We start from the raw sequence: 14,036 nt of genomic DNA, 5'->3' as shown, positions 1-14,036 counted from the left end.
CAAAATTTGCCAGTGCAGGCTACTAAACATATGGCTCTGTATGACTAACCATCCTGCGAGATGGGGACTTTTATTACCACTGCTACCTTGTTCAATCTTGTGATGATGATATCCTCAAAATGCTTCTCGAGTCTGCCAGTGCAGACTGCCCATTACATGTCTCTGTATGACTAACCATCCTGTGTGATGGGGATTTTTTAGCATCACCTAGTTAGCTTTTTTGACACACTGTACTCCACTTTATATAGTCTAGGGTTAGCTGCACTAATGCAAATGTACCTCATGTATTAATAATAAAAAAAAATCACACTCGAAACAATATATGTATGGATTCCATCACACATAAATATAACCCATCATAATGAGACAAACATTGCAGCCAAATTAGCGTGTAACAATGATGAAGTTAAATTAGATCTAGGTATCCCAATCTCTGTCAAAACTGTATTGGTCCAAACACTCAGGTCTGATAGGAAAGAAATTACTGACTCCCAACGACCTGCTACCTGTTACAGGTGGCTACAGGTGACGGATCTCCCAATCCTGAGCACTCCAGGTGCAAACTCTGTGAGCAGGAACTCGCTCACAACATCACCAAATGGCCAGTTATTTGAACATTCATCCCCGTTGGCATGAGGTACCCAGAGCTTTGCAATTACTTTATTCACTCTCATGTTCTTGAAGATATCCTCATATTGCACCCAAAATTTGCCAGTGCAGGCTACTGGACATATGGCCCTGTATGACTAACCATCCTGCGAGATGGGGACTTGTATTACCACTGCTGCCTTATTTACTCTTGTGTTGATGATATCCTCATAATGCACCCAGAGTCTGCCAGTGCATACTTATCACATGCCTTTGTGTGACTAACCATCCTGTGTAATAGGGATTTTTAATATCACGTAACTTGCTTTTTGACACACACTGTACTCTCTTTCATTGACACACACTGTAGTCTCCTTCATGTAATCTAGGGAAGCTGCACAATTGCAGATCTACCACAATGGTCGCTGAAAACAGAACTACCAGAGAAATAACTGATAACCAATGCAGGCCAGTATACATAAGGGAAAGAGACAGGAAGCATTAAACTACAGGTATGTGTCCATTAATTACATGTCCTGCAAAGGAGATGGAAAAGATCGTAATATGAAAGGTAGTAGAACATCTGGAGAGAAGGGATATAATAACACAACACCAGCATTGTTTAAGGGATGGTCAACCCTGCCCCACAAACTTGATAGTATTCTATGAACGAGCGATTGAGGTTAGAAGAGATAGAGAAGGGTGGGTGGATAGCATATTTTTGGACTGTCACAAATCCTTCGACACGGTGCCGGTCGGCCGAGCAGACAGCACGCTGGACTTGTGATCCTGTGGTCCTGGGTTCGATCCCAGGCGCCGGCGAGAAACAATGGGCAGAGTTTCTTTCACCCTATGCCCCTGTTACCTAGCAGTAAAATAGGTACCTGGGTGTTAGTCAGCTGTCACGGGCTGCTTCCTGGGGGTGGAGGCCTAGTCGAGGACCGGGCCGCGGGGACACTAAACAAAAAAAAGCCCCGAAATCATCTCAAGATAACCTCAAGAAGATAACGGTACGCCACAAGAGACTGGTGCGCCAAACGGAGACACGGCAGGAGTGACAAGGAAGGCTCTCCAGTAAATAAAGGAGTATCTTTGTAACAGGAACCAAAAAGTCACAGTGCGAGGAAAACTGCTCATCCTCCTGTTTTGGTAATACTTATATGAAGGATGAGGACCATAGTTCATATACCGACGTACAAAGCAATTAGAAAGAAGAAATCGGCACTATTGTATTGGGATAAACCGGAAAATATTTTATATTTATGTTGCTAAAACAAGCTAAACTAACCCTAACCTAACCTTCCTAGGCATAATACATGATATATGAGGCCTAATATAGTACATATATTATTATCTTATTGTCTAATATTATTTTATTATTTAATTGTTTATTACGTCAATAAACAATCCGTCCTATAGGATCAGATCCTATTCCTTATCAATGTGAGCGACTTGCAGAAAGGGTTAGATTTATTTCTCTCAATGTCTACTGAAGATTCAAAACTTATGAAGATACATACAAGGAAGATTGTATGAAACTTAAAGAGGATCTGGACAACTTGAAATTATGGTTCCTCAAGTGGCTACAAGAGTTCAACTTTTGCAAATTTAAAATAATATAGCTGATTACTGGGACTCGGAGAGCGGACACAAGGTATTACTTAGGAGAGGAAATCCTATTAGAATCTGACAGATGAAAAGACTTAAGGGTTGATATTTCCACAACTTGTCCAGTCAATTGAACGATTACACTCTCAATCAAACAATGCATTTGACTCATGAACACATTCAGAATAAGGACAAGTGAAGAGCCAAATGCATAGTTAGAGAGATTGAAAGATTGTCAGCATTAACTGACTGGACAAATTCATGCAAAACTGTTCATTGTAAATATTAGGTGTAAATATATTATTGAATATATATTATATTAGGTGTAAATATATTATTGAATCTTCATTCATAAAAAGTGGTAAATTAGGTAATAGTAATTTAAGTCCTGGTCTATATAAATAATATAATTTTATAATTGTTCAGATTTGTAATAGGTATAAAATAAAAATTATGAATTGAATGGATACAGCTGCGATTGACATGTTCTCATAATGTCTTTTCGATTAATCACTATAGTGCTTATATTTCTAAGTCTAATAAGGTGTAGGCGTTATATAAGCACACGCCCATGTATTATCCAACCCGTTCTCGCAAATTCGTAAAGTCAATATTGACTTATTAACTACGTGCATAGGTGATATACTAAACATAATAGATACCCTTAAAAAGATTCATAGAAAACACCGACCTTACCTAACCTACTTAGTATGTTAAGATAAGCATCTTATTGCTTCGTAATTACAATTATTACCTAACCTATAATAGGTATAGGTTAAGTAATAATTGAAATTACGAAGCAATAAGATGCTTATCTTAAGATACTAAGTAGGTTAGGTAAGGTCGGTGTTTTCTATGAATCTTTTTAAGGGTATCTATTATGTTAAGTATGTCACCTATGCACATATTTAATAAGTCAATATTGACTTATTAAATTTGCGAGAACGGGTTGTATTATCTGTCTTCTGTACAACTTAAAAATGTGTTAAAATCATGAAGTATTTTCGTTTTAATTAAGGAAGAAATTAACAAGTGATAAACAATGTGGCATTGTCAGACCACGAGGGAATAGTTAAAGCAAGAATTTTCTTAATGACATTTTTTTGTCTTATATATATATATATATATATATATATATATATATATATATATATATATATATATATATATATATATATATATATATATATATATAACTGAAAACTCACACCCCAGAAGTGACTCGAACCCATACTCCCAGAAGCAACGCAACTGGTATGTACAAGACGCCTTAATCCACTTGACCATCACGACCGGACATAATGAGGTGATAGCCGAGGCTATTTGAACCACCCCACCGCCGGCACTCGGATAGTTATCTTGGGCATAGCATTTTACCAAATCACCTCATTCTTAGGGGCACACGTGAGGAACACAAATGCGAACAAGCCAGAATGGTCCCCTGGACAATATGCAACTGAAAACTCACACCCCAGAAGTGACTCGAACCCATACTCCCAGAAGCAACGCAACTGGTATGTACAAGACGCCTTAATCCACTTGACCATCACGACCGGACATAATGAGGTGATAGCCGAGGCTATTTGAACCACCCCACCGCCGGCACTCGGATAGTTATCTTGGGCATAGCATTTTACCAAATCACCTCATTCTTAGGGGCACACGTGAGGAACACAAATGCGAACAAGCCAGAATGGTCCCCTGGACAATATGCAACTGAAAACTCACACCCCAGAAGTGACTCGAACCCATACTCCCAGAAGCAACGCAACTGGTATGTACAAGACGCCTTAATCCACTTGACCATCACGACCGGACATAATGAGGTGATAGCCGAGGCTATTTGAACCACCCCACCGCCGGCACTCGGATAGTTATCTTGGGCATAGCATTTTACCAAATCACCTCATTCTTAGGGGCACACGTGAGGAACACAAATGCGAACAAGCCAGAATGGTCCCCTGGACAATATGCAACTGAAAACTCACACCCCAGAAGTGACTCGAACCCATACTCCCAGAAGCAACGCAACTGGTATGTACAAGACGCCTTAATCCACTTGACCATCACGACCGGACATAATGAGGTGATAGCCGAGGCTATTTGAACCACCCCACCGCCGGCACTCGGATAGTTATCTTGGGCATAGCATTTTACCAAATCACCTCATTCTTAGGGGCACCACCACCCCACCGGCGGTGGGGTGGTTCAAATAGCCTCGGCTATCACCTCATTATGTCCGGTCGTGATGGTCAAGTGGATTAAGGCGTCTTGTACATACCAGTTGCGTTGCTTCTGGGAGTATGGGTTCGAGTCACTTCTGGGGTGTGAGTTTTCAGTTGCATATTGTCCAGGGGACCATTCTGGCTTGTTCGCATTTGTGTTCTTCACGTGTGCCCCTAAGAATGAGGTGATTTGGTAAAATGCTATGCCCAAGATAACTATCCGAGTGCCGGCGGTGGGGTGGTTCAAATAGCCTCGGCTATCACCTCATTATGTCCGGTCGTGATGGTCAAGTGGATTAAGGCGTCTTGTACATACCAGTTGCGTTGCTTCTGGGAGTATGGGTTCGAGTCACTTCTGGGGTGTAAGTTTTCAGTTGCATATTGTCCAGGGGACCATTCTGGCTTGTTCGCATATATATATATATATATATATATATATATATATATATATATATATATATATATATATATATATATGTCGTACCTATAGCCAGAACGCACTTCTCAGCCTACTATGCAAGGCCCGATTTGCCTAATAACTAAGCAAAGTTTTCCTGAATTATTGTATTTTCTCTAATTTTTTTCTTATGAAATGATAAAGCTACCCATTTCATTATGTATGAGGTCAATTTTTTTTTAGAGTGAAAATTAACGTAGATATATGACCGAACCTAACCAACTCTACCTAACCTAACCTAACCTATCTATAGAGGTTAGGTTAGGTTAGGTAGCCGAAAAAGTTAGGTTAGGTTAGGTTAGGTAGGTTAGGTCGTCGAAAAAACATTAATTCATGACAACTTGGCTTAGTAGGCAAATCGGGCCTTGCATAGTAGGCAGAGAAGTGTGTTCTGGCTACTAGGTACGACATATATATATATATATATATATATATATATATATATATATATATATATATATATATATATATATATATATATATATATATATATATATATATATATGTATATGTTGTACCTAGTAGCCAGAACGTCGTACTCGGCCTACTATGCAAGACCCGATTTGCCTAATAAGCCAAGTTTTCCTGAATTTATATATTTTTCAATATTTCTTTCTTATGAAATGATAAAGCTATCCATTTCATTATGTATGAGTTAATTTATTTTAAATTTGAGTTAAAACTAGCGTAGATATATGAACGAACCTAACCAGCCCTACCTAACCTAACCTAACCTATCTTAAACTAACCTAAACTAACACAATGAAGTCAATAGTTTATGTTCTTAATCTAATGTAATACTAATAATTCAAATAAAGTAATTGGTAACAATTTATTGAAAATAAAGAAAACCACTCGGCCTGTTAGGCTAATCAGGCCTTGCATAGTAGGCCGAAAAGTGTGTTCTAGCTACTAGGTACGACATAAATATATATATATATATATATATATATATATATATATATATATATATATATATATATATATATATATATATATATATATATATATATATATATATATGTGTGTGTATATCACGAAAGTAAACACGTGATTAAAAATGTGACAATGTCAGACCACGGAGGAAAAATGAAACAGGAATTTCCTTAAGTACTTTCGTATATTAATACATCTTCAGAAGGAGTCCTTCTGAAGATGTATTAATATACGAAAGTACTTAAGGAAATTCCTGTTTCATTTTTCCTCCGTGGTCTGACATTGTCAAATATATATATATATATATATATATATATATATATATATATATATATATATATATATATATATATATATATATATATATATATTTATATATATATATATATATATATATTGTGACGATAATCTCCTTCAAGAGATTGAGCCTGCTCTTCCCTCCATAATTACGTCTTCACAATTATATAAAGAGACTATGGAAGAAATGTCCAACAACGACAACAACACCAGCAAGGCTTGTCAGGGTGAGCAAAAACGTATGCAGCCAGCCACCTGTTCGAACTCCAACCACCAAACTACCCGTTGATCGCTACGGCTCCGCTGATTGGTCGCCGGTCTGGCTGCACCTGCCTCGCCCCCCCCAATACTACCTGATGTCTGGGGTCGCCCCAACATCAGTCCTCAGAATGTTCAGTGCTTTCGTGGCCAGCACTCCTCCCAGCTAGACGTTAGCGTGTACTGAGAGAGGTGGTGGCTTTAAGCCAATATTCCAGCACCTCCCACTTACCTTTGTGTTGCACTTCTTGTTATTTTGCCTTAACGTAACTTTTCATTGTGTCATTTAAGTATTCTTATTATTTTGATTGATTGATTTTATTATAAGAATTTGTTTGTGCATTATTTTCATGTTTTGATTTATTTAACGTAATTAAAATTTCATTGTTAAAGTTTACTTGTGTTTTGTGTGTCTTCTCCTTACCTTACCACAGACGAAGTTCCAGTTTTTCTATTTTTTTTTTATAACTATGTGACGAGGCCATACCCCTAGCCTTAAACAGCCGAACACCAACGCGTTACCGTCACAAGTTATATGGGGGCCTGTCCTAGGAGCTTCACTCAGGTACTGGTGCCAAGTGGTAATTGATGGTAAGCGTATTTAACTTTGTTAACGTAGCTTTACTATTTTTCATTCAATTTCATTTTTTATAAGGTGCGGTGTATTGTGCATTACGAGAGTAACATATAGTGAAGGTGAGACAACTTTGGATTACGTGGTGACTGTAGGCCTCAGTCATACTCTTAATTGGTCATCTCTCCCTCCTTGTTATTACTCGTATTTACCATCTATGTCCCTTGAATATTTCTCATTCTGACAGATCATCATATTGGTACCCTGGTACTGTGGTCTGCCCCGGGTCAAGAGTACCCAATCTTCTGCATTCTGACTGTAGGAGGACAAAGAGGGCCATAGTTCCTCTAGCTCGAACTTTAGTTGCTGAATTGGGACCTCAGCAGCAGTTCTCGTCACCAGTTGACACCTCGCACCCCTACACGTCAGTCAGAGATGATGATACATACAACGGTAGGGAATTAGCTTATTTTTTCAGAGCACAAAAGTTCGCTAATTCTGTAAGTATCATATTAAATTCAGTAGGAAAAACTTGCTTTATGTCCTATAGAGACTTGGCAAGGTATGCCTACATCCTTGGACTACCAATTTTACTTTTGAAGCATTTAACTGTTTCATTTGTTTTCGAAACTTTGTTTCATTTGTTAGTAGGATTTTCTTGCCCTTATTCTCTTACATGAGTACCGGGTACAAGATTTCCTGCGCCCTTGCTTTAATTTAATCATTTAATATCTTTCACTTAACGTTAATTGTTAAAGATCACACAGGATAGGTACCAGTTGCCACGTTGTCCTGTTTCTGACATTTCATTATTGAACATTCGTGTACCTTTATTTGCTAATTTCACCATGTTTCGTCTCCAAACTTTCCGTGCAAATCCAGCAGGTGAAATAGGGACTTTAAGTCGTGCCAAGAGGACTGAACTACAAACTCTTGCACATGAGTATCAACTAGAAGTTCCCTACCAAGCCAACAAAAATGACCTACACAACCTGTTGCTGGATTACTATTTAGAGCAAGGTAAGATAGACTCTGAAACTCATGAAACTTACTATATTGCAGATAAAACTGATTTGGCAACGCTGAAACTCAAACTAGAGCTGGCCAAGATTGAACGTGAGCAGCAAAGGGAAGCAGCTGCTTTGAGGAGGGAAGAACAAGAACGAGAAATCACCCTCAGAGAACGTGAAGCTGCCTTGAGGAGAGAAGAACACGAACGTGGACTCGCCCTCCAGGAACGTGAGGTTGCACTACTCCAGGAGCGGGAACGAGTACAGCTTGAAACCAAACGACGCGAGTTGGAGATACAACGCGAACATGACAAGCAACAAGCGACTCTGGCTCTTGAGTGTCGTCAACGGGAATACACGTTGGAAACTTCACACCTCGCTCAACGCCAGCAAGCTACTGCCAATCTTCCCGTCAGTTTTAATATATCACATGCAAGTAAGTTAATGCCATCCTTTGTAGAAGCAGAAGTTGATGTGTTCTTTACCACCTTTGAAACCCTTGCTAATCAACTCAGTTGGCCTGTCGACCAATGGGCCACACTTCTCAGAGTCCATCTTACAGGTAGAGCTGCAGTCACACTCAGTACTTTGGCGTCTGAGAATGACTACTACACTCTGAAACAAGCAGTGTTGGACGCCTACCTCCTCTCTACTGAAAGTTATAGAAGGAAATTCCGTGACCACCTGAAGGCAAGTACCACTACCTTCCTCGAGTTTGCTAACACGAAACGGAGGTATTTCATGAAATGGCTGGAAGCAGCACGTGTCTCTACTTTTACAGAACTCGTCAACCTGATGCTTGTTGAAGAATTCTTGAGACGTGTGCCGCCTCCTGTCCGCCTCTACTTAGCAGATAAAGAAGAAACCGACTACCTGAAGTGTGCTAAGTCGGCTGACACTTACAGCCTCATCCACCGGCTGACACCTGAACCATCCTCCAGTAAGAAGTCGTGGTACAGTTACGAGAAGGTGAGCCCCGATCAAGCTGGTTCACAACTGTACTGCAAGTATTGTAGACTCTATGGACATACCATAGACAAGTGTGGTAAGTCTCAATACAAGGGAACCACTGACCAACAACGACCCAAACCAACTCCTCCTAAGTCCGGTAAGCCTGTGATGAATGTTGGTGTTGATGTTAATGATCTTTCTCTTTTCAGTAACCACCTGTATACTGGAACTGTCTCTGCCAACGGTTCAAATCCGGAGGGACGTTTCAAATTGAAGATCTTGAGGGACACAGCGGCTCTACAATCGATCATCTTGAAGTCGGCTGTGCCCAACATAGTCTACACCGGGGAAACAGTCTTCATCACTGACCTCACTGCTACCACTCCATACCCTCTCGCCAGAGTCCACCTGGATTGTCCCTACGTGAACGGGGAAGTCCAAGTCGCCGTCAGGGAAAAGCCTTTTCCAATGCCTGGAGTGCAACTTCTCCTAGGCAACGACTTGGCAGAAGACCTGCAACCGACCAACCTGATCGTCATGGACAAACCCCAGGTGTGTAACTCTGTGCCCATAAACCTTATTCTTGAGTATGTTCCAGCAGAGGTTCAAGAGAGTGATGAAGTTTCTCCTCCGGTTCTCGTGACCACCCGTGCACAAGCCGCACGTCCACAGCCAGCTGACTCTACAACTACCGCTGTCCCTCAAGACCCTCAGAAACTACCCCCGCATCTGACCAAGTTGGAGTTCCGTAAGTTGCAGAGGGAAGATCTTACTTTAACACCATTGTTTTTCCAGGCTGAGACTCAACCCGACAGTATTCCTGGGTTCTTCCTAGAGAACGACTTGCTCTACCGCAGATATAGACCCAGTAAACTGAAGGAGGAGGACGATTGGGCCAACACCGAACAACTTGTGATTCCCACCAGCCTGCGGCCCACTATTCTACACCTGGCCCACGGAGCATTCTCCCACTACGGCTTCAACAAGACTTACCATGGGATTCGCCAAGACTACTACTGGCCAGGTATGGTAAATAACGTCAAACAGTACGTAAAACAGTGTCATACATGTCAGATGGCAGGCAAACCGAACGTCTCCATTCCCAGAGCACCACTGATTCCCATACAGGTGCCTGCGGAACCTTTCCACAGACTCATAATAGACTGTGTTGGTCCTTTACCTCGGACCAGTTCAGGTAACGCCTACATCCTAACCATCCTGTGTCCTACCACCAGATTTCCCATAGCAGTTCCAGTGAAGAACATCACGGCTGCTACGGTTATCAAACATCTATTGAAGATCTTCACTCAATACGGATTTCCCAGGGAGATTCAAAGTGACTGTGGCACCAACTTCACCAGTGATCTCTTCAAAAGGACACTGGAGGAGTTCAACATCAAACAGGTATTGTCCAGCCCCTATCATCCTGCTTCACAGGGTTCTCTTGAACGTAGTCATCAGACCATCAAAGCACTCTTGAAAAAGTTTTGTAGTGAAACCTCAAAGGATTGGGATAAGCAGATTGACCTAATAATGTGTGTTTTCAGAAGTCTCCCCAATGAGTCCCTAGGAGTATCTCCTTATGAGATGCTCTACGGCCGTAAGTGCCGTACTCCCCTTAAGGCTTTCAAAGACTCTCTCAGAGATGCCACCTTCAGTGAGCATCAGAATGTGCCCCAGTTTCTTCAAAACCTTCAACACATTCTAGAGAGAGTCCACCGCTTTGCCCATGATAATCTATTGAAAGCCCAGGTGAGAATGAAGACTCATTACGACCAGACCAGCAAAGTAAGAAAATTCAAGCCGGGAGACTTCGTCCTTGCTTATTTTCCTATCCCAGGTTCACCTTTACAAAACAGATTTTCAGGACCCTACTGCGTCAAAGAGTGCAGAAGCAACAACACATACGTCATAGAGACTCCAGATAGGCGGCGGAAGACCCAGCTGTGCCACGTCAACCTCCTGAAGCAATATAATGGTACTCCTCCCACTGTCTTGATTAATTGTTCTACCTTCACAGAACCCTACATCCACAGTGAGACCATCCCGGCTTCTTCTCCCGAAAGCACTGACAAGGAGTCGGCGCTTTCTAATTCCAAAATCCTTAATGATCTTCCCAAATGCTTTCAGGATAATACTCGTGCTCCTATGCCCTCTTCTAATTCCACTCTCACCTCGTCAGATAAGCCCTACATCCTCCATGTCGACGCCAATGGTACCGACGATGGTGGTGTCGTGATGCAGCAACGAGGCGAGAAGAATACACCTGTCAGCGACTACTGCTACAAGGAACGACGGAACAATTGGCAAGGAGCTACTCTTCCTCATCCTGAAGCTTCAGCACTTCACTCCACACCTGAAAAGTGCTCGGTCCACCATCAATACGGACCACACCACCCTATACCTCCTGCAGCACGCCCACTTCTCATCTCAACGTCTTCTACTATGGGCTTGCTAACTGCAGAAATTCAACCTGGAGACACGCTATACCAAGAGTCTGACAACATCTTAGCCCATGATCTCTCCAGAGTTTATGAAGTAGAAGCGACTCCATCCATTACTCCACCACATAACGACGTACTTCTTCCAGAACCGCAGGCTTCGGGGGAGAGTTGTGACGATAATCTCCTTCAAGAGATTGAGCCTGCTCTTCCCTCCATAATTACGTCTTCACAATTATATAAAGAGACTATGGAAGAAATGTCCAACAACGACAACAACACCAGCAAGGCTTGTCAGGGTGAGCAAAAACGTATGCAGCCAGCCACCTGTTCGAACTCCAACCACCAAACTACCCGTTGATCGCTACGGCTCCGCTGATTGGTCGCCGGTCTGGCTGCACCTGCCTCGCCCCCCCCCAATACTACCTGATGTCTGGGGTCGCCCCAACATCAGTCCTCAGAATGTTCAGTGCTTTCGTGGCCAGCACTCCTCCCAGCTAGACGTTAGCGTGTACTGAGAGAGGTGGTGGCTTTAAGCCAATATTCCAGCACCTCCCACTTACCTTTGTGTTGCACTTCTTGTTATTTTGCCTTAACGTAACTTTTCATTGTGTCATTTAAGTATTCTTATTATTTTGATTGATTGATTTTATTATAAGAATTTGTTTGTGCATTATTTTCATGTTTTGATTTATTTAACGTAATTAAAATTTCATTGTTAAAGTTTACTTGTGTTTTGTGTGTCTTCTCCTTACCTTACCACAGACGAAGTTCCAGTTTTTCTATTTTTTTTTTATAACTATGTGACGAGGCCATACCCCTAGCCTTAACAGCCGAACACCAACGCGTTACCGTCACAATATATATATATATATATATATATATAATATATATATATATATATATATCGTACCTAGTAGCCAAAACGCCAAGTTTTCCTGAATTTATTTATTTTTCTAATTTTTTTGGTTATGAAATGATAAAGCTATCCATCCTCTGTTATCCTCTTGATATGGGCTGCAGGGGACAGGTCTGGCGTGATATCAACCCCCAGGTCTTTCTCACTCTGAATCTTGAAGAATTTCATCTCCCAAATGGTACCTTGTATCTGACCTTCTGCTCCCTCCACCTATTTTCATTACTTTACATTTGATCGAGTTAAACTCTAACAACCATTTGTTGGATCATTTCTTCAGTTTGTCCAGGTCTTCTTGAAGCCTCAAACAGTCCTCCTCTGTCTTAATCCTTCTCATAATTTTGGCGTCGTCAGCAAACATTGAGAGGAATGAAACTATACCCTCTGGAAGGTCATTTACGTATACCAGAAACAGAAAAGAACCGTTTATCTTGAGATGATTTCGGGGCTTTACTGTCCCCGCGGCCCGGTCCTCGACCAGGCCTCTACCTCCAGGAAGCAGCCCGTGACAGCTGACTAACACCCAGGTACCTATTTTACTGCTAGGTAAAAGGGGCATAGGGTGAAAGAAACTCTGCCCATTGTTTCTCGCCGGCGCCCGTGATCGACCCCGGGACTACAGGATCACAAGTCCAGCGTGCTGTCCGCTCGGCCGACCGGCTCCCTCCGACCGTGAATACAGAATTGAACCCTTTGGAACTCCTCTTCTGACTTCACGCTAATCTGAGGTCTCACCCCTCACTGTAACTCTCTGCTTCCCATTGCTTAGGTACTCCCATATCCACTGGATAACCTTACCAGTTACTCTGGCCTGTTTCTCCATCTTATGCTTCAGCCTCTTATGGGGTACTGTGTCATGGTCTTTCCGACAGTTCAAGAAAATGCCGTCTACCCTCCCTTCTCTTTCTTGCTTAATCCTTATACCTTTGAGACAAGATTTACCATCTCTGAACCAATGTTAGTGGTGTGTCTCGTAGTTCTTTCTCTCCAGATGTGCTACTAGGTTTTTTCTCGCGAACTTCTCCATCACCTTGCATTGTACACAAGTTAGGGACACTGGCCTGAGGTTCAGTGCCTCTTGCCTGTCACTCTTTTTTATACTGGGACTACATTATCTGTCTTCCATATTTCTGGTAGGTCTTGGTTCCGTCTTGGCATTTTCTTGGGTGGTCATTTGAATTCTGTCTCTTCTTCTCTTCTTGCACTGAGATACTCATCACTGGCGCTATGGTATCTCTCTCTGCTGTCTGATGTTCTGTTATTTCTGCAGTTCCTCCACGTTCTTTTGTTAGTTCCTTTCCTTCCATACATACCCTACTAATCCATGGATTCCTCGTTTGAACCTGATTTTTTCCCCTTTTTAAGCCGGGATAAATTTGTTTACTGCCTCCTGTCACTTTTGGGTGATATAATCCATCATGTCTTGTTCGGACTTAGTTCTGAGTTCAGAGTCCCATGGAATTTCCCTTAGGAATTTTCTTATCTCTTCATAATTTCCCTTTCGGTACGCCAGACCCTTGCTTTCTAATTATTTTACAGGATATTACTCCTAACTCTACCAGACACTGAAATATCAGTATACTGTGATCAATCATTCCCAAGGGGAGCTTCCAACCTGATTTCCCTTATATCTGACTCATTGAGTGAGTCGGGGATTAGGTGAGTGTGTACTCACCTAATTGTGCTTGTGGGGAATCTGTACACCAGTACAGATTCCTGAGTCTACTGGGCTCTATCATATCTACACTTGAAACTGTGTATGGAGTCAGCCTCCA

At 41.6% G+C, this 14,036-nt stretch overlaps 1 protein-coding gene across 4 annotated transcripts in view; it reads right to left on the bottom strand.

Annotated features, from left to right (window-relative positions):
• The window catches only part of LOC123754899 (POU domain, class 6, transcription factor 2), a 1,116,985-nt gene that overhangs the window by 638,214 nt on the left and 464,735 nt on the right, over positions 1-14,036 (bottom strand). The gene's annotated exons all lie outside the window — the stretch shown is intronic.

This window comes from Procambarus clarkii, chromosome 28 (assembly GCF_040958095.1).
Source record: "Procambarus clarkii isolate CNS0578487 chromosome 28, FALCON_Pclarkii_2.0, whole genome shotgun sequence".
In the NCBI taxonomy this organism is placed as follows: Eukaryota; Metazoa; Arthropoda; class Malacostraca; order Decapoda; family Cambaridae; genus Procambarus; species Procambarus clarkii.
Note: the sequence above shows the minus strand (reverse complement) of the source record. Positions and strands in the feature narration are given on the sequence as shown.